This window comes from Acinonyx jubatus, chromosome D3 (genome assembly GCF_027475565.1).
Source record: "Acinonyx jubatus isolate Ajub_Pintada_27869175 chromosome D3, VMU_Ajub_asm_v1.0, whole genome shotgun sequence".
Taxonomy (NCBI): domain Eukaryota; kingdom Metazoa; phylum Chordata; class Mammalia; order Carnivora; family Felidae; genus Acinonyx; species Acinonyx jubatus.
The window spans coordinates 1369251-1389076 of record NC_069392.1 but is presented as its reverse complement, the minus strand read 5'-3'; the positions used below and the strand labels follow the sequence as shown (position 1 = coordinate 1389076).

The following is a 19826-nucleotide window of genomic DNA, read 5'->3' as shown; positions in this document are numbered from 1 at the left end:
GGAGCCGGTGCTCAGGGCCCCTCCCCGCCCAGCCCACAGTTCTCAGCCAGGGGCACTGGCTCCAGTCTGGAGGCGTCAGTTCGGGACTCTTTCCTGGCCTGGGAATCTGTTTCACACAAACTCTTATGTCAGCAAGTTAACAAGCCCCCACCCCCCGGGGCAGGTGCTGCCTCCTGCCCTCCCCCGAGCTGGACCGCCCAGCGCGGGGCCGCCTGGGCCGGAGCCGGAGCCACAGAGCAGAGGCCCAGTGGCTGGGAGAGAAGGGCTGGCTTCCTCCACCCCGAGGACCGGCCCCATGTCCCAGGAGGGAGCGGCGGTGCCCGCGGCCCGTGACCCAGGCACCGAGCCCGACGGAAGGGAGGTGAGGTGGGGTCAGCGGTCGAAGCGAGAGGCCTGCCCGAGTCTCAGACGCCTGTCCCTGCATCTCAGGCCGCAGCCCCGAGGGTTCGGGCCCCTTCCCCAGTCGGGGCCTCGGACAGCCCCCTTGAGGCCCCGCCAGGTGAGGCCCCCTAAGTGTGGACTGCCCCCCCCTAGTTATGGACCCCCGGGTGAGGATCCCTCCGTGTGGACCCCCCCAGATACGGACCCCAGGTAAGGTTCCCCCGGATGTGGGCTCCCAGGTGAGGCCCCTTGAGAAGCCCCTACAGGTGAGGGCCCGGAGAGCTGCCTTCGGGGGTCTGAGCTCATGGACTTGACGGGGACCAGGCCTGGTCACGCACGGGGTCTTCTGGGAGGGAGGCCCACACGTCCCCTGCGCTCACCCTCAGGCCGGTCTCTGGGAACGGGGCTGCGTGTCTCTAGACAGGGGGGTTGGCACCAGCAGTCGGGACGCCTGGGTCCCCACGGTTCCCTGGCCTCTGTGCCCCCTGGGGAACTCAGGGCGGGTCTTGTGCATCGCCCACACCTGCCTGAGTCCCCAGGTGAGTGGCTTTGCAGCAAATGCCCGAGCGTGGGTGGGAGGGAGCCCTGCCAGGGGCGGCCCAGCGCCCTGCTGGGTGTCACCTGCAGCTCAGCCCAGGGATGAAGGGCAGGTGTGTTTGCTGTGCTCCATGGCCTTAACTGCAGGTGTGAGCAGCAGGAGGAGGAGGAGGGTGTGTGTCAGGAAGGAGTAAGGAGCTCCTCTGTAGGGAGAGGCTCCGGGTTTCCAGAATGTGGAGCCGGCGTCCTGCCTCAGGGCCCAGCCCGCGACTGGATCACAAGGGGACCTGCGTCCTAGACCTCAGGCCGTGGGGCCGCGTTCCGGGGCAGCAGAGCCCGGCTCCAGGGCGAGGACCGTCGGCCTTGCGTGATGAACGTGGGTGCAGGTTAGAAGCCGCGCACGGGCAGAAAGCAAGCGGGACGTGCGGCAGGACCCCCCGAGCCCCAACGGTTCCCTCTGAGCCGTCAGATGGAGCCCCGGCTGGTGCCTGTGTGGGCGCTGGGGGGTTTGCTCTGCCCCCGAGGCTGCAGGAGGGAAGGGTCTGTGGGGAGCGGGGGTCCCGGGCACCTGCCTGCTCTGGGACCTGAGGGGCTGTGGGGACGGCTGGGAGCAGGGGTGACTGGGGGCAGGGGCCCCGCCGGAGAAGACCCGACTCAGGAGAGCAGGAAGTGGGGGTGCAGGATGGAGCCGTGCTGTCTGCAGGGCTGGGCCAGCAGGGAGGGGTTTCCCACCGTCCCGTGGGAGGCTGCCCGACGGGTGGTGAGCTCCCCGTCACCGGGAGGATTCGAGCACACATGGGTGATTGGGGCTCTCCTGGCCCCCGGCTCTGAGACAGGAGCCCTGGGGGGGGGGGGGTGGTGGGTGGCTGGAACGTCCCGTCTGTGGAGAGGAGCCCTGGTCGGGGATGACCCGGCCTGGAAGGCACTGGCAGGAGGCAGGACTGGGAGAAGTCTGGCCCCCAGCCCACGGCGGGGTCCCTCGGGAGGGGTCTTCCTGTGGGACAGCTCAGGATGTGCTGACTGAGTCACCCCCTCCCTGAGCAGTTGTGTTCGGTGAACTGATAGGGAGGCTCGTTTCTGATTCAGGACCTGGTCCCCCCCCAGCCCCCCTGTCCCTCTGTCCCAGGTAGGGGAAGGGGAAGGAGGAAGCCAGGGAGCTCTGTCCCCGTGGCAGCCCCCCTTGGCATCGCCCGTGTTAGGCCAGGGTCCTGGTGTCTGGGAGGGGCAGGTGGCCAGGGCAGGGTGTGGTCTCAGGCATGGCAGGGGATGCCACGCAGGGCGGCGGGGTCAGGTGGGGTGCTCAGGATGCTGACTGCTCCCCGTGCTAGGCAGATGGACAGATGCAGAGATGGCAGGACACAGTGCAGCCCCAGGAAGGGCCCCCAGTCCGGCCTGCAGGCCCTGCCTGGAGCGGAACCTGTTCCCTCTGGGACAGTCCCTGCACCTGGGGCCACGGCAAGGAGGGACCCCCAGATTCCCACGGGAAGTGATCCCAGCGCCAGGTGCTCGTGGTGTCGCCAGCGGGGCACGGTGGTCGGGACGGCCCGTGGGCTCTGTTGACCCCGCCAGGGTTTGTCCTGCTTGTTCGAGTCCCCGCAGGGGTGGGAGGGGGGGCCTGGGCAGGGTCATCGGGTGAGGTTCGAACACCCCTGGGTACGTGACTGAGCCCCGGGCAGGCGGTGCCTGCAGCCCTCAGGGTCACCTGGGCTTCGTGCCCCAGGAGCTGACTCTCCCAGGGGGTGGGAGCGTCTCTCCCCACCTGCCTCCTGCCCAGGGCTGCCCTGACAGCCTCCGCCCAGCTGAGGGGGCCGGCAGTGGGGGGGTGGGGGGGCTGCACCTGTGTTTGCACAGAACACCTCGGGTGTCTGCTCTGACCCCATTAGAAACCCAGGATTCGGCCACCAACAGCTCGTCCGATACTTTACTAGAGCTCCCGGGTGCTCCAAGCACACAACCCCCAGAAACCCCCCGACCTCCCGGGGCCGGGACACCTGCACTTCCTGGGACCCTTCAGTTGGGGAGGAAACATTTGTCGTTCTGCCCTCTGTCAGATTTGGTGATTTGTGTCAGAGCTTTGCTGAGTCATTCAGAAGCTGCTAAAAAATGTGATTTGCTTAGAGTTTACTAAACATTCAGCAGAATGTTAAATTCTTGTATTTTAAGTTTATTTAATTTTGAGAGAGTGCAAGTGTGGGAAGGGGCAGAGAGAGAGGGAGAGAGAGAGAATCTGTAGCTGGCTCCAGGCTCCGAAATGTCAGTGCAGAGCCCGACTCTGAGCTCGAACTCACAAACCATGAAATCATGACATGAGCCGAAGTCGGATGCTTAACCGAGTCACCCAGGTGTCCCCAGAACATGAAAATCTTGTATTTTGCGTGAAAATTTAATGTTAATAAAAAAAAGTTTGCTAGAGGGCCGCCTGGGTGGCTCAGTTGGTAAAGCATCCGACTTCGGCTCAGGTCATGATCTCACGGTTCGTGAGTCTGAGCCCCACGTTGGGCTCTATGCTGAGCTGACAGAGTGGGGCCTCCTTGAGATCCTCTGTCTCCCTCTCTCGCTGTTCCTTTCTGTTCGCTCGCTCTCTCGCGCTCTCTCAAAAATAAGCAAACATGTAAAAAAAAAAAAAGTTGCTAGGATTGTTAAAACTAAGAATATTTCCTAACAACCCAGTGAAATTAATTCAGGTAATTCAGTAGGAATCATGGAAATCAAACCAGACCTATTTCTGCTTAAGGACAACCCACTTAAAGACTTTGGGTTTTTATTCCCTTAATTTCTCCTTGAGTGCAACCATAAATCCATTTTATTCCATTTTTAATGAATATTAATTTCTTAAAGGAAATACACAGATGTTCTGATTTTTCCCCCAGGTTTGCCATATAATTGGCAGAACGTCATGTGAGTTCAAGGTGTACAAGGTGATTATTTGGAGCAAGCATACACTGCAGAACGATGACACTTGGGCTAGTTAGTGAACACCGTCATCACGTCCCATGATCACTGGCGGCTTTTCGTACCACTCAGGGCTTCCCCTCCGCAGCCTTCAAGCAGGCAGCGCAGTACCGTTTCCTGTGCCAACTGTGCCATATGGTAGATCCCCGGGACTTCTTCACCTCAGAACTGGAAGTTCGTGCCCTTGGACCAATGTCTCTTGTTCTCCCAGGCTCCCAGCCACCGCCATTCTACCCTCTGTTTCTGGGTTTGGCTTTTTCAGATTCCACATAAGAGAGATCGTGCAGTGTTTGTTTTTCTGTGTGCGATTTATTTCACTGAGCATATGTTGTCTCAAATGGCAGGATTTCCTCCTCTCTCGTGGCTGAATAACATTTGTATGTGTGTGCGCACATGCGCGTGTGTATCACGACTTCCTTGTCCCTTCTTCTGTGGACGGATGTTTGTGTCGTTCCCGTGTCCTACCTAGTGTGAGTAATGACGAATTGAACATGGAGATCCTAATTTCATTTCCATTAACTATATACCCAGAGGACTGCTGGATCGTATGCTATTTCCATTTTTAACTTTTTGGGGCACCTCCGTACTGTTTTCCACCGTGGCCACACCAGTTTGCATTCCCACTGACAGTGCACAAGGGTTCCTCCTCCTCCACATCCTCGCCAACACTTCTTCCCTGTCTTTTGGCTGACAGCCATTCTAACAGGTGTGAGGCGGTATCTCATTGTGGTTTCGGTGTGCATTTTCTTAATTAGCAAAGTGAAGCCTCTTTTCACCTGGGTACAAGTTGGCCATTTGTATGTCTTCTTTGGAAAAACATCTATTCAGGTCCTCTGACCACTATTGAAAAAGCGAATTATTTGGTTTTGGGGGATTTTTTTTTTTTTTTTGCTAGGGAGTTGCATGAGTTAACAAGATAGATGGTTTGCATATGTTGTCCTATTTTGTAGTTGCCTTTTCATTTCGTTGTGTTTTCTTACTGTGCAGAAGTTTTTAGTTTGGTGTAGTCCTTTATGCATGGGTTAATTTCTGGGCTTTTGATTCTCTTCTACTGGTATCTGTTTTGAGGCTAGTATAGTACCATTTTGGTTACTACGATTTTAATATAGCTTCAGATCAGGAAGTATGCCTCCAGCTTTCTTCTTTTTCATTATTGCTTTAGCTATCCAGGGTCTTTTGTGGTTCCATACAAATTTTAGGATTGTTTTTTCCTGTTTCTGTGAACAACGCCATTGGAGTTCTGATAGGAACCGCACTGAATCTGTAGATGGCTTTGGGTAGTATGGAGATTTTAAACATTAATTCTTATCCATGAGCATGGGATGTCTTTCCACTTGTGTCTTCAGTTTCTTTCATCAAGGTCTTATACTTTTTAGTATACAGACTTTTCACTTGTTTGGTTAGATTTATTCCCAAATATTTTATTGGTTTTGGTGCTATTGTGAGTGGATTCCCCCTCCACCCCCGCCCCCCGCCACAGTTTCCTTTTTTTGCATATAGAGAAAGCAACTGATTCTTGTGTGTTGATTTTGTATCCTGCAATGTAACAGAATTACTGCTTAGTTGTGACAGTTTTTCAGTGAAGTCTTTAGGATTTTTTCTATAGAAGATCATATCATCTGCAAATAAAAATAATTCAGTGCTTCCTTTCTGATTTGGAGGTCTTTTTGTCTTTGTCTTGTATGATTGCTCTGGCTGGGACTTCCAGTGCTGTGTTGAACAGGAATGGTGTGAGTGGACATTCTTGTCCTCCTCTGAGCATAGAGGAAAAGTCCTCAACCCTTCACAGTTAACTGTGGGCTTGTCATATATGGCCTTTATTGGGTTCATATACATTCCTTTCAGACCTAATTTGCTGAGAGTTTTTATCATAAAAGGATGTTGTGTTCTTTTCAAAACTTTTTCTGAATCTAGTGAAATGGTGTGATTGATCTGTCCTTCTATTAACATGGTGTGTCATGTTTTTGTGTGTGGGATCTTCCTTGCCTCCCATGGATAAATCCCACTTGATCATGGTGTACCACCATTTTAATGTAATGTGGAATTCAGTTGGAGAATATTTGGTCGAGAATCTTTGCATTTATATTCATCATGGATATTGGCCAGCAGATTTCTGGTGGCGTCTTAGCTGGGTCTGGGATCAGGGGAACGTTGGCTTCATAAAAAGAACTGGAGTGTTCCCTCCTCTTCAGGTTTTTGGAAGAGTTTGAGAAGTACTGCCATTAATTCTTTTTTAAATGATTGGTAGAATTAACTAGTTGGCCATCTGGTCCTGGACTTTTATTTGTTGGGATGCTTTTGACTACTGACTGTATCTTCTCACTCATTATTGGTTTGTTCACATTTTCTGTTTCTTCTGGGTTATCCAGTTTGTTGGTTGTATAATTGTTCATATTAGCTTGTTATGATCCTTTGTATTTTTTTAAAGTTTCTTTATTTTTGAGAGAGAGAGAGAGAGAGAGAGAGAGAGGGAGAGAGAGAGGAGAGGAGCAGAGAGGGAGACAGAATCTGAAGCAGTCTCTAGGCTCTGACCTGTCAGCACAGAGCCCAACGCGGGGCTTGAACTCATGAACTGTGATATCAGGACTTCAGCCAGAGTTGGATGCCCAACCAATGGAGTTACCCAGGCGCCCCTGATCCTTTGTATTTCTGTGCTGGGGGTTGTCATATCTCTTATTTCTGATTTTGAGTATTTTCTTCCTGAGTCTAGATCAAGTTTTGTCAACTTTATCTTGTCAAAACACCAGCTCTTAGTTTCATTGATCTTTTTTTATTTTTTCTGATACCTATTTATCTCCACTCCAGTCTTCTGCTATTTCCTTCCTTATGATAGACTTGGCCCAGCTTTTTCTTCTTTGCCTCATTCCTTCAGGTATAAAATTAGGCTAGTCATTTGACATCTATTTTTTTTTACGTATTTTTTAATGTTTTATTTTTGAGAGAGAGCACGAGTCAGGGAGAGGCAGAGAGAGAGGGAGACGCAGAACCTGAAGCAGGCTCCAGGCTCTGCGCTCTCAGCACAGAGCCCAACACAGGGCTCAAAGATCATGACCCAAGTCCAAGTTGGATGCTTAACTGATTGAGCCACCCAGACGCCCCAAGATCTATTTTTCAAATACATGCATTTATCACTAAAACTTCCCTGCAGGACTGCTTTTGCAGCTTCCCAACGGTTTTATTGTATTATGATCCATTTCCAGTTGTTTCAAGATTTTAAAATTTTTTTGGTTTCTTTCTCTTTTTTTTTAATGTTTATTTAAGAGGGAGAAAGCATGAGCAGGGAAGGGGCAGAGAGAGAGAGGATATCCCAGTCAGGCTGCATGCTATCAGCGCAGAGCCCAAAAGCGGGGCTCAAAGTAACAAACCATGAGATCATGACCTGAGCCGAAATCAAGAGTCGGACACTTAACCAACGGAGCTACCCAGGCACCCCTTTTGTTTAGATTTCTTATTTGACCCATTGGTTGTTCGGGAATATTTTGTTTGGTCTCCACATGTTTATAAATATTCCACCTTCCCTCCTGTTACTGATTTCTAGTTTTGTAACACTGTGGTTGGAAAATAGAGTTGGTGTGATTTCAGTCTTCGTAAATTTGCTAAGACTTGTTTTGCAGCCTGTCATATGACCTGCCCTGGAGAATGTTCTGTGTGTATTTGAGAAAAATGTGCATTCTGCTGCTGTAGCTAGAATGTTCTATAAATGTCCATTAGGTCCATTTGGTCTAATGTATGGTTCAAGTCCAATGTCTCCTTGTTGATTTTCTGTCTGGATGATCTATATCCATGGCCGAAAGTGGGCTATTAGAGTCTATTACTATTGTGTTGTCTTTTTTCCCCTTTCAGATCTGTTAGCATTTGTTTAATACATGTAGGTGCTCCAGTAATAAGTGCATATATATAATTGTTACATCTTCTTAATGAGTTGATCCCCTTATCCTTATGTAATGAGTTTTGTTGTGTTTTACTGTTGGGGGCTTAAAGTTTATTTCATCTGACGTGAGTAGAGCTGCCCTCTCGTCTTGTGGCTTCCACTTCATGGAAGAGCCCCCTCTTTCCTTCACTTCGAGCCTCTGTGTGTCCTTAAGGCAGGAGCGAGTCTCTTGTGGGTAGCATGTAGTTGGGTCTTGTTTGTTTTTAATTCAGCCACCCTGTGCCAATTCATTGAAGAATTCAACCCATTTACATTTTGAATAACCTTTGACAGGTAAGGATTTTCCTGTGCCATCTTACTGTTTTCCAGCTGTGTGTGGTTCCATAGTTCCTTTTCTTCCTGTCTTCTTCCCCACCTTTGTGGACTGGGGATACTCCATGGTGGGGTTCCCTTGTCTTTATCTTTGTGAAGCTCCACTAGGTTTTTGCTTTATGATTACATGAGGCTTACATAAAACACCTAGTAGATAAACTGGTCAACTTACACCGGTAGGGACACCTCTGCCCTTTTGCTCCCTCTTTTTATATTACTGTCACATTTTTTTACATTAATGTCATGGTTTACCTCTTTTTGTTTTGAGAAAAAGCATGTGAGCAGGGGGAGGGGCAGAGGGGGAGAGAGAGAATCCTAAGCAGGCTCGCACGGGGCTCAGTCCCACAACCATGGCATCATGACCTGAGCCGAAACCAGGAATCGGATGCTCAACTGAGTCACCCAGATGCCCCGTTTACTTCTTTGTGTATTGTGTATTAATTAACAAATTACAGTAGGTGTAATTATTTTTGATACTTTCGTCCTTTAGCCTTTATTAACACACTATCCAATTACAGAATTAGAGTTTTCTTCATCCGACTGTATATTTACCATTTCCAGTGTGTTCCATATGTTTGTATGTTTTTGTGTCACTGATGAGCATCCCTTCACCTCGGCTGCAAGAATTCCTTTCAGCATTTCTCGTAAGGAGGGTCCAGTGTGATGAACTCTTCCAGCTTTTGTTTGTCTGGGAACTTTTTATTTTTTTGCCTTCATTTCCGAAGGACAGCTTCACTGGATAGTGTATTCTTGGCTGGCCTTTTTTTTCTTTCAGCACTGTGAATGTGTCATCCACCCTCTCCTGGTCGGTAAGGTTTCTGCTGAGAAATCCACAGATCTCCAGTCTGGGTTCCTTTTTAGATTACTCTTTTTTCCTCTTGTGCTTTCAGGATTCTACCTTCGATTTCTGACAGCTTCATTATAATGTGTTTTGGGAGAGATTGCTTTGCCTTGAAATAATGAGATGATCTGTTAATTTCATGAACTTGAATGTCCAAGTCTCTTTGCAGGTCTGGGAAGTTCTCAGACATGAGATCTCCAAATAGACCTCCATCCCCCTTCTTCCTCTCTTGTCCTTCTGGAACCCCAGCGATACCGGTGGCTCTTTTGATGGTGTTCCACAGATGACATATGCGCTTAGCTTCTTTTCTTTGTTCTCTGGGCTGTTTCAAAGCTCCTGTCCTATATTCACTGATGGCTTTCTTCTTTCTGGTCTGTTCTGGTGATAATACCCTCTCTTTCACCCCTCATTTCATTCACTGACTTCTTCAGCTCCAGAATTTGTTTAGTTCTTTCTCATGATTCTCTTTGTTAAATTTCTCTTTCTGTGTATGTGTGCTTTTCCTGATTTCATTGAATTTCTTTGTGTTTACTTGTAGCTCATTAGCTTCCTCAAAAGAGCTATGTTGAATTCTTTGTCATGTAAGTCACAGATGTCCTCCCTGTCTTTGGGATCAGTTACTGGAAGATAAATGAGGGATCTTTTGGTGATGTCATGTTTCCTTGGTTCTTTATCTTCCTTTGAGTTTTGTGTTGCTGCTTTCACATTGATGTAGCAGTCACCCCTCCGATCTTTACCAGCTGCCTTCAGTTGGGAGGCACTTTTTGATGGCCCCGCTATACAGATTCTGTGGCTTTCTCCAACCTCCCATGGATACACCCGCTCCATGCTTCCTGATCCCTCTTGTGGCAGAATTCCTAAGCTTGTAGGTCTTCCTCTGATCTTACAACACACCAGACCAACTGTTAGAAACCTCTCTTTTGCTTTATTGAAGGTGGTGTTACGGCTCAGGACTGCACTTTCCCCCACGCGCTGGCCTGTTTTCCGTGGGTGCTCCCCGTCTACCCGAGCTTGTCTCCTGCTGCCCTGGGAGTGCACACAGGGTGGGGTGGGCGGTGTGAGTTTTGACACTCAGGTGTTGAGGGTGCCCACAGTGCAGTGGAGGGCTCCGAAGATGAGGTTTTCCCAGGGGCTGTGACAGGCTCTGTGTTGGAGTCCAGAATGCAGTCAACAGAAACGGCATCCCTTTAAGGCTCTCTGATACTATGACCTCATCCCTGATCTCCTTCCTCCAATCACAAAGCCCCTTTAACGCCCTGGGCATTGCAAGAGAAAAATGCGTTTCTTTAGCAGCCTCCTGCATAGCGGGGGAAGCGAGGCTGTCACCACTGGCCCTTTCCCCTGCAGGAGAGATGCCACCCGTGTCTCTGAGTTCTGCCACCTTGGGGGAGGGGTGCTGCTGTAATGTTTTCTTTCCAACAGAATGCTGAAACTTCTCTAGAAACCTGGGTTGCTACAAAGGCTATCTCGCCCATAGGTGGTCTGCCCACGTCAGCATTATCCAGCCGCCCCCAGACTGCAGCTGAGAGGGACCAGAGCCGGCTCACAGGGTCCCACCAGTGACAAAGCCTGTACCATGGTCTGCCTGCCCATCGCCGAAAGCATGGTGGTGAGACCCTCCCAGGCAACCTGCGTCAGGTGCTGGATCACACGGCTCCCACGGACGCACATAAGTTTGGAGATGGAAGCTGAATTTTAGTTATTGAAGGAAATACCTTTTTTTATGTGTATTTTTTAGAGACCTGGAGTGCAAGTGGGGGAGGGGCAGAGAGAGGGAGACACAGAACCCGAAGCAGGCTGCAGGCTCCGAGCCGTCAGCACAGAGCCTGACGTGGGGCTCGAGCTCACAAACCGTGAGATCATGACCTGAGTCGAAGTCGGACGCTTAACCGACCGAGCCATCTAGGCGCCCCAGTTGTTAAAGGAGCTTATTGGCAGCTGCCGCAATGCTGTCGTCACTCTGATGGACGCTAATTAAGCTCGCACTAATCATTCTGCAATATATGGGCTTCACATCGTCACCGTACGCCTTAAACTTAGATTTAATGTGTCAGTTACGTCTCAAAGTTGGAAAAAGCAATTTGAACCGGGCTCTTTAATTCCCAGGTACGTATATCTGAGCCGGGAGTCTCCCTTAGGCCCCAAGTGTGTCCATACTAATCTGCGGGCTCCCTCCCCAGGTGTGTCCACCCTCGCATGGCAGGCAGCCTCCCTAACTCAGTGCCTCTTCTGGGAAGTGGACCGCTCTCTCCAGGTGTGTCTCCGACCGGGAATATTTCCCCAGCACTCGAGGTGCTCTTGCCCCGAACAGCAGTGTCTAATTCCCCAGATGTGTCTCCTTGGACACAAAGAGTCTTGCTAAGTGTACAGGTAGGTCTCCGTGAACCTAGGGCGTCCCCTCTGAGTCGAAGTGATTCGTTGTCCTCCGGGCGTATCTACAGCGACCTGAGGTCCACACACTGACATGGCATGTTTCCCTAATTTCCCAGGTGTGTCTCCTCTGCCCTGGATACTTCTCTCTCTGAGCTTATTTACCCCAAGGGGAAACCGCCTAGCTCCCCGGGTTTATCTAATCTGTGACCTGCTGATAATGCAGACGTGCCTATCCTTACATAAGATGTCTCCCTAATACCCCAAGTAGGTCTACACACCGTTAGGATGTCTCCTTAAATCCCAGTGTGTTTTCTCTGGCAACCCTGGATGTCTCTGTAATTGTCCAGGTACATCTCCATTGAACTGGGATGTCTCCCTTCTAGCCAGATGCCTGCTCTACCTGGGACACCCTAACTCCCCAGGCATGTATTGAAGGACCCGGGGGGCCGCCCTATTTCCCCAGGTGTGTGCCACAGCCTGATTCCAATTTCCCAGGTATGTGTCCCCTGACCCGGGACATCTCTTTACTTCCGTCGATCTGTCCACCCAGACGTGGGATGTGTGCCTAACTCGAGTGTGTCTGCTCTGAACTGGGATGTCTACCTACTTCCATAGTGGAGTCTGTTTTGATCTTGATGTTTCCTTAATTCTGCATTATGTGTCTAACTTGACCTGGATGTCTCCGCAATTCCCCTTTTGTGTCTTCACCGAACTAGATTTCTAATGCCCCAGGTTTATCTACCCAGACATGAAATGCTGCCACCGATTCCCAGGTGTTTTTCCTCTGACCTAGGATATGTTCCTTACTCTCCAGGTTGGCTTTCCCTTACCGGGATGTCTCCCTAGTCCCCACGTGTACGTGCTCACACCTGGGCTCTCTCTTACTTCCCGAGTGCACACACTGATCTGTCTGCCGAATTCCATAGGTGTTGACCCTGACCTGAGACGTTTCTCTTATTCCATGGATGTGTTTTCTGTCTTGCGATTTCTTGCTAATTCCCTGATGTGTTTACCATGACTTAGGATGTTTCTCTAATTACCCAGATGCTTCTACTCTGACCTGAGTGTCTCCCTAATCCCCAGATATGAATACTCTGACTTCCAATGTCTCAAAATAACCCAGAGTTCTACCCTGACCTGGGATGTCCTGCTAGTTCCCCGGGTGAGTCTACCTGACCTGAGACGTTACCCAGTTCCCTGGGTATAGACACCCTGACATCACTGGTGTCCCTAATAACCCAGGTGTGTCTCCCTAATTCTCAAGGTGCGTGGACACCGAAAAGGGATGTCACTCTAATTCCCCAGTTGTATCTACAGTGACATAGTCTGTGCATTCTTCAGCTACGTCTGCCTTTATCTTCAGAGTCAGAAGATAATTCTCCAAATGTGCCAACGGTCAAGTGGAATGCTTCTTATTCCCCATGGGAATGGGATGCACTGACATGGGATGTCTCATTAGAACCCCAAGGAACTCAGACTATGAGATCATGACCTGTGCCGAATTCGGATGCCGAACGAGCTGACCCACTCAGGCGCCCCGGTTGTTAAAGGAGGTGCCTTATGCTGCCATGATGCCGGTGTCACTCTGGACACTGATTTTGTATCTTGTACCCTTATTGGATTCACTTATCAGTTCTAAGTTTTCCTGTGGAGTCTGTAGTGTTTTCTCTATATAGTATCGTGTCGTCTGTGTAGTGAAAGTTCCACTTCTTCCTTGCCAATTTGGACGCCTTTTATTCCTTTGTCTTGTCTGATTGCTGTGTCCTCCTTCATTGGGATTTTAATATCAGCTTCCAATTTGGCCAACTTCTGACCTTGGAGCTCATTATAAAAATCCTTCCAAATATCTTATTTGTAGGTTTTAGCGGAGATAAACAGTAAATATGCCTGGCAATAGTACACTTTTTTTTTTTTTTTGGCTTCTTTTAAACCAAAGGTAGATCAAGTTACTCAAGCAAAACTAATAAGCCTTTTATGACATATCCACGGACTCGAGATGTATGTCCTAGGAGGGTGCAAAAGCTTTAGTCTTCCCAAGACCCAGAACTACTCCCAAAGATAGGCAAGATCTAGAAAGTTCCCCTGAGAGCTGGCAACAGTCAGTAGGATGGCAGCCACAAAGGGGGTGCAACCCGTATCTCAGGCCAGCCATATTCTCGGGGCCCCTGACCTTGCACTTACAAGAATGCACAGCCTGCAAGCCCCAGACAGGCAGAAAGCCAAGCCAGAGGCCCGGGACACACAGCAAGACAAATAGGAAAGCAGGAGCTGTCCCTGGGAGGGAGAGGGTCAGTGACCAGAGGGGATCCCCAAACCAAATTCACAACAGTATGGATTTGAAAGGGAAGAGACAGGGGCGCCTGGGTGGCGCAGTCGGTTAAGCGTCCGACTTCAGCCAGGTCACGATCTCGCGGTCCGTGAGTTTGAGCCCCGCGTCAGGCTCTGGGCGGATGGCTCAGAGCCTGGAGCCTGCTTCGGATTCTGTGTCTCCCTCTCTCTCTGCCCCTCCCCCATTCATGCTCTGTCTCTCTCTGTCCCAAAAATAAATAAACGTTGAAAGGGAAGAGACAACATGAAACTTGACCCCACTCTCTCTGCTGGCCTCTCCGCTTCCTCAGGGTCCTGCGTGTAGGCTCCGGAGTGGGTGCGGTGTCCCAGTGGGTCTCGCCTGGGTCACCAGAGACTGTAGACGAGGAAAAATTAATTTTCCCTCTGCCCTTTCTAGTGCGTTCTTGGCTGAGAACTTGTAACTGGACAAGCTGGTCTAGGTCACAGGTTTCCGACCACAGCTGCTATGATTCAGGGCTGCCCTTAGATGCTGCCATTTCTGCCACTGTGTATGCGCTCCGGAACCCCACTTCCCATATAAAGAGCTGGGGCACAAGAATATGGAGCTCTCAGCTCTCTAGAACTTTAGGTCTCATGTCTCCTCGGTGTCTGTCTGGCAGATCTGTCGCTCTTACCTTAGGGTCACACCAAGACCGCCAGTAGTTCCCCAAGTGGAATGGTGGGCCCACCAGCAGAACCCAACACGTCAAGACTGTGGATAACGCAGGGCTTAGGGGCTTCGGGTCCACGTAGAACCACCTGCCAGCTCCAGCTGGCCCACTAAATCCTGGCCAGGAAAAGAAAAGCCCATCAGACCCGGGAGCTCAAACGCAAACAGAGTAGAGCTCAGATCCAAGAGGAACTTCCCCGCGGCTGTGGAAACATGAGAAAGACCAAGAAAAAAGGGCTCAGCAGGCACCCATGCCCACGTTTCTTGTCATCCCCAAAGCCATTAGCAGTCTTTGAATCCCATCCTTGTCATCAACACTGTTAAAAGAAAATTTGGGGGGCGCCTGGGTGGCTCAGTTAAGCATCTGACTTTAGGTCATGATCTCCCCATTCGTGGGTTCGAGCCCCGCATCGGGCTCTGTGCTGACAGCTCAGAGCCTGGAGCCTGCTTCGGAGTCTGTGTCTCTCTCTCAGAGAAAACATTTTCTAGTCAACTTATGGATCTAGCTGGCTTCTATTTAGTGATTCATGAGTCAGGCAGCATGCAACCTAGCGATAGAAAGGAGCACCAAAGAGCTGCATGACACACGAGATTCTTACAGACCACGTGAGCAGGAACGGGCAGATTCACTGGGCATCTGCTGATGGGTAAGCATGGTTACTCTTGTTATATGGGCCCCAGGGAAGTCTCGGAGCAGGTCGGGTACCTTGTGCGGAGCAGGTGAGAGCTGATTGGCTGACCTAGGCCTTCCTCTTCAGGGAGAGCAGAGCATAGAAACGTAAGTTTTGGTTTGCTGACACGGGGCTTAACATTAGTGACTCCATTTTGGACGTAATCTGGTTACTTTAACAACATTGACGTGAACTACATCCATAGTAGTTCCCTAAGCGTGGTGGCCCTGATCTGGATTGTATCTCAAGTTCCTCTGGGAAGTATACCTGAGCTGGGATGTCTCCAAAGTTCCCCAGTTAGGTCTAACCTGATCTAGTATATGTCCCTAGTCACCGAGGGCGTGTATACTGACAGTGGGTGTCTCCTAGTTCTCCAGGTTTGACTGCCCTGACGTTGGAAGTCTGCCAATTTTCCCGTGGGTCTACACTGATCAAGGATATTCCCCTAAATCTCTAGGTATGTCTACTCTGACCTGGGAGGTGACCCTTATTCTGTATGTACCCTGATCAATGAGGTCTTTGAAATACAGAGACCTGTGGGGTTTCTCTAATTCTCTGAGTGTGCCTACTCTGGTACGCATTCAGAGATGTATCCCTAATCCTGTGTGTGAACCCTGAAAGGTGGTGTCCCCCAATCACCCAGGGGTGCCCTCCCTGATTTTATCTCTCTCTTTAATAACCAGAAGTGTCTTCTCTGACCTGAGATATACCTTATCATCAATTGTGACTGACCTGGGATGTGTCCCTAATTCACCACGTGTGTCTTCAGTGACATTGGATAGCCCCCTAACTCCCCAGGTGTTTCTACCCTGACCTGAAATGTTTTCTTTGTTCTCCAAGTGTGTCTACCCTAAACTCGTATTATCTCTGAAAATTCCTGTATCTTCTCTGACCTGGTCCATCCCCTTAGAGCCCAGTTGTGTCCACATGGGCACGAGTGAATCTCTAATCCCAGATGTTTCTGTCGTGACCTGGTTTGTCTCGCTCTTTAGGTGTTGACCTGGGATGTGTAATTCCTCCTCCGTGTGTCCACTGACTTGAGAGGTCTCGTGTTTATTGGTACCACTCTGGAAGTCCCCTCTCTGCTCTGTTGTATTCTGACGCAGCACGTCTGCTTACTTCCCCAAGTCCACCCACCCTGACCTTCAGGGTCTCCACGACTCCTGAGATGTTATCTCAGCTCACCTGGACCGCTGACTAGTTCCCCAGATGTGTCTACAAAAAGCGGTATTTTATTGTAATATACCAGTTATGTCTACGCTGACCTGAGCGGTCTTAATTCCCCAAGTGTGTCAACACTAACCTAGTATGATTCCATAGATTCCCAGCTGTGTCTGCCTCGACATTGGATGTCTCCACTTGACCTGCTGTGACTACCTAGTATCTCAGGCATGTCCACTCTGACCCGGAACATCTAACACCTCAGGTGTGGCCACTTTGCCCTGGAGCCTCCCTGGTTCCCCAGTTGTGCCTGCCGTAATCTGAGACGTCAAACTCAGACGTGTCTACTCATACCTGGGATGTCTAATCCACAGATGTGTCCACGCTGAACAGGGATGGCTTCCTAAAACCCCAGCTGTGTCTATCCTGACCCGGGATGTGTCCCAAATTTTCAAGGTGTGTCCATACCGAGGTGTGGTGTCCCTCGGGTTTTGCAGGAGTGTCTATGCTGACCTTTTCGTTCACATAAAACCCCAGTGGTGTATGTCTGAGTGGGGATCTCTCCCTAATTCCTCAGGCAGGCCTACCCTGCATCGGAATGTCTCACATTCCCCGTGTCCAGCTGACTTACGAGATCTCCCTGGTCTCCCAGGCATGTCTACTCTGATCTGTGGTCTCCCTAACCCCCCAAGTGTGTCCCCCCCAAGTGTGTCTCCTCTGACCTGGGTTGTCTCCCTGCTTCATCGTAAGTGTCCACCTTGACACGGTGTATCTCCCCGGTTACCCTAACGTGACTGAGGTGTCTAATTCCATGGTGAATCTATGACCTGGGACAACCCGTTTCCCCACGTATTTCTACTCCGACCAAAGAGGTCTCCTTGGCTCCACAGGAGTGTCTGCTCTGAGCTGGGATGTCTCATTCTCCAGATTTCTCTCTCTGGACCTTGAACGTCTCCATTCTTCAGGACTGTCCAGCGTATCCTGGGACGTATGCCTTTGTCCTTCGCCGTGTCTACTGTGAATCTGGAGGTCTCGTTCCTCAGGTGTGTTGACACAGACTTCGGCTCTTTCTCGTATTCCCAGTTGCATCTAATCTCACCTGGGAGGTGTCCCTAGTTACCAAGGTGTGTCTGTATTGTTCACAAAGGGCTGTTTCCCCTAGGTCATCCACCTTGACCTGTGAAGTCTCCCGAACTCCACAAGTGTGTTCACAGTGACCTGAGGTATCTCCCTATCTCTCCAGGTGTTCTGATCTGTGATGTCTCTAAGTCCCCAGGCGTGTCTGCATTGATTACAGTGACCCTTTAATGCACCAGGTAGGTCAGCCTGACTTGGGATCCCTCCCTAACTTAGGGAAGGGTCTTCCCTGACTTAGGATGTCACACTGCTACCCTCCACCCCCCACTGTGTCTAGCCTGATCTGGAATCTCTCCCCCATCCAGGCTCTCCCCAGGTCCCCAGATGTGTCTACCCTGATACGTGATGTCCCCTGAGTTCCCCTCTGTTTCTATTTTGATGTGGAATGTCTACAGTAACCTGGAATGTCTCCTTAATTCCCCAGGTATGTCTACCCTTACCGGGATATCTGTTTAATAACTCAGATGTGTCTACACAGATGGGGCATGTCTACTTTCTTACAAAGTAAGTGCATCTCTTTTGACCAGGGATGTTTCCCTAGTATCCCAGGTTGTGTCTATCCTAAGATGGCCCCGTTTCCCCAGGGGAAGATACCATGACTTGGGATGTCACCTTGATTCCTCGGGAATTTCTATACTAATCTGAGAAACCGGTTTCCCCACGTATGTTCTATCACTTCAGAGGTCTTGAATTCTCTGGCTCTGTCTACTCTGACCCGGAATGTCTCCCTGTTTACCCTGCTGTATGTCAGCCAAACCTCGATGCCTCCTTAATAATCAGCTGTGTGAACATGTACCTGCATAGCTTTTCCCCTGCTCTTATCTGAACTCTACCCAGGAGGGTCTGCACTTGAGGATGTCTACCTAATTTCCCATGTGGCTCTTCTGACCTTTGTTGTAACCTTATTCTCTGCTATGTCCACACTCACATGGGGTGTCTTCATAATTCTCAAGATGAGTTAAGTATTTCTCAGGATGGTCCCTACATCCCCGGTCTGCCTCCCCTGACCTAGAATTTCTCTCGAAGCCCCAACATTACTCCTCCTACTCCCCTCATGTGTCTACTTGACCAGTAATGTCTCCCTGCAACACAGATGTGTCTACTCTGACCTCGTGGATCTGCCTAACTCCCCTGGTGTGTCTATACTGATGGGATGTCTAATTCTCAAAGTGCTTCTATACTAATCTGGGATTTTGACCTGGTTGCCTAGGAGTGCCTACCTTTATAAGGTATTTCTCCAAGATTCCCTTGGTGGGTCTATCTACTGAAGAATACCTACAGTTACATAAGAATCTGTTACCACTTTTACATTGTGGGTTTTTAATGTTTATTTTGTGTGCACACAGGCAGGGCAGCAGGGGTGGGGGGCGGGCAGAGAGACTCCCAAGCAGGCTCCATGCTGTCAGCACAGAGCCCAACGCCGGGCTCGATCCCATGACCCTGGGATCATGACCCAAGCTGAAATCCAGAGTCAGACGTTCAATAGGCTGAGCCACCCAGGCGCCCCGTCATGTTGTGCCTACATACGTAACTCAGAAAAAAAATTAAAACCCAATTGCACATTATAAAAAACAATGCAGATTGACTTGTAAAAGTAAAAACAATCTCATTATAACCAATTTGATCTTTCCAGGTGGTTAAACTTGGGCAAATGGGAATCTTGGATTTGGGGTATTTTCCAGACATTTGATATTATCCTCCTGTTTCTTGTGTTAATACCCGTTATTGTGTATCTTTTCCAGAGTCTTCAGTAAACACTAATCGTGATCTCCATGCGAGCTGAAGAACCTAATGAGATTCTGGTTCACGATCTTCAGTGTCCAAAGAAGGGTCACATGATGCTAAACAGTCAGCCACTCTCCGTTCAACAGGGAGAGTGATCGACGGGAAGGGACTGGACTGGTTTTTATGTTAATGTTTATTTTTAAGAGAGGTGCAGAGAGAGAGGAGGACAGAGGCTCTGAAGCGGGCTCCACACTGACAGCAGAGAGCCTGACACGGGGCTCAAACTCATGAACCATGAGATCATGACCTGGGCCAAAGTCAGACACAACCCACTGAGCCACCCAGGAGCCCTGGAAGGGATTTTTTTTTTTTTTAATGAAATGGAGGGGTGCCCAGTGGCTCAGTCGGTTAAGTGTCCAATTCTTGATTTTGGCTCAGGTCATGATCTCAGGGTTGTGGGATCGAGCCCCACATCAGGATCCACATTGAGCATGGAGCCTGCTTGGGATTCTCTCTCTCCCTTTCTCTCAAAAGTAAGATAAACCTTAAAAGACAAATGAAACCGAGGGGCACCTGGGTGGCTCAGTTGGTTGAGCTCAGGTGGCTCAGGTCTCAATCTTGCAGTCGACGAGTCTGAGCCCCGCTGGGGGCCTCTGTGCTGACAGCTCGGAGCCCGGAGCCTGCTTCGGATTCCGTGTCTCCCTCTCTCTCTGCCCCTCCCCTGCTCATGCTCCGTCTCTGTCTCAAAAATAAAATAAACATTAAAAGAAATAAAACAAATGGAGACCACAGGTTGGGTATGCCCCC

General features: G+C 50.0%; 2 long non-coding RNA genes across 13 annotated transcripts; both read left to right on the top strand.

Annotated features, from left to right (window-relative positions):
* The first annotated feature begins 961 nt into the window (after positions 1 to 961).
* On the top strand, positions 962 to 4708 carry LOC128312417 (uncharacterized). Its single transcript, XR_008291736.1, has 2 exons — positions 962 to 1304; positions 3789 to 4708. It is a non-coding gene; the product is annotated as an uncharacterized LOC128312417 (long non-coding RNA).
* Positions 4709 to 6367: 1659 nt separating this feature from the next.
* LOC106989431 (uncharacterized) lies at positions 6368 to 19251 on the top strand. 12 transcript variants are annotated; one of them, XR_008291572.1, is made up of 10 exons: positions 6368 to 11208; positions 11675 to 12489; positions 12691 to 12880; positions 15007 to 15103; positions 15366 to 16613; positions 17048 to 17200; positions 17401 to 17473; positions 17719 to 17798; positions 17976 to 18495; positions 18537 to 19251. It is a non-coding gene; the product is annotated as an uncharacterized LOC106989431 (long non-coding RNA). The 12 variants fall into 12 exon arrangements; XR_008291567.1 differs by having other exon boundaries at positions 6368 to 12489; positions 15366 to 15453; positions 16532 to 16613; positions 17123 to 17200; XR_008291570.1 differs by having other exon boundaries at positions 6368 to 12489; positions 15366 to 15453; positions 16532 to 16613; positions 17085 to 17200.
* The last annotated feature ends 575 nt before the right edge of the window (positions 19252 to 19826 follow it).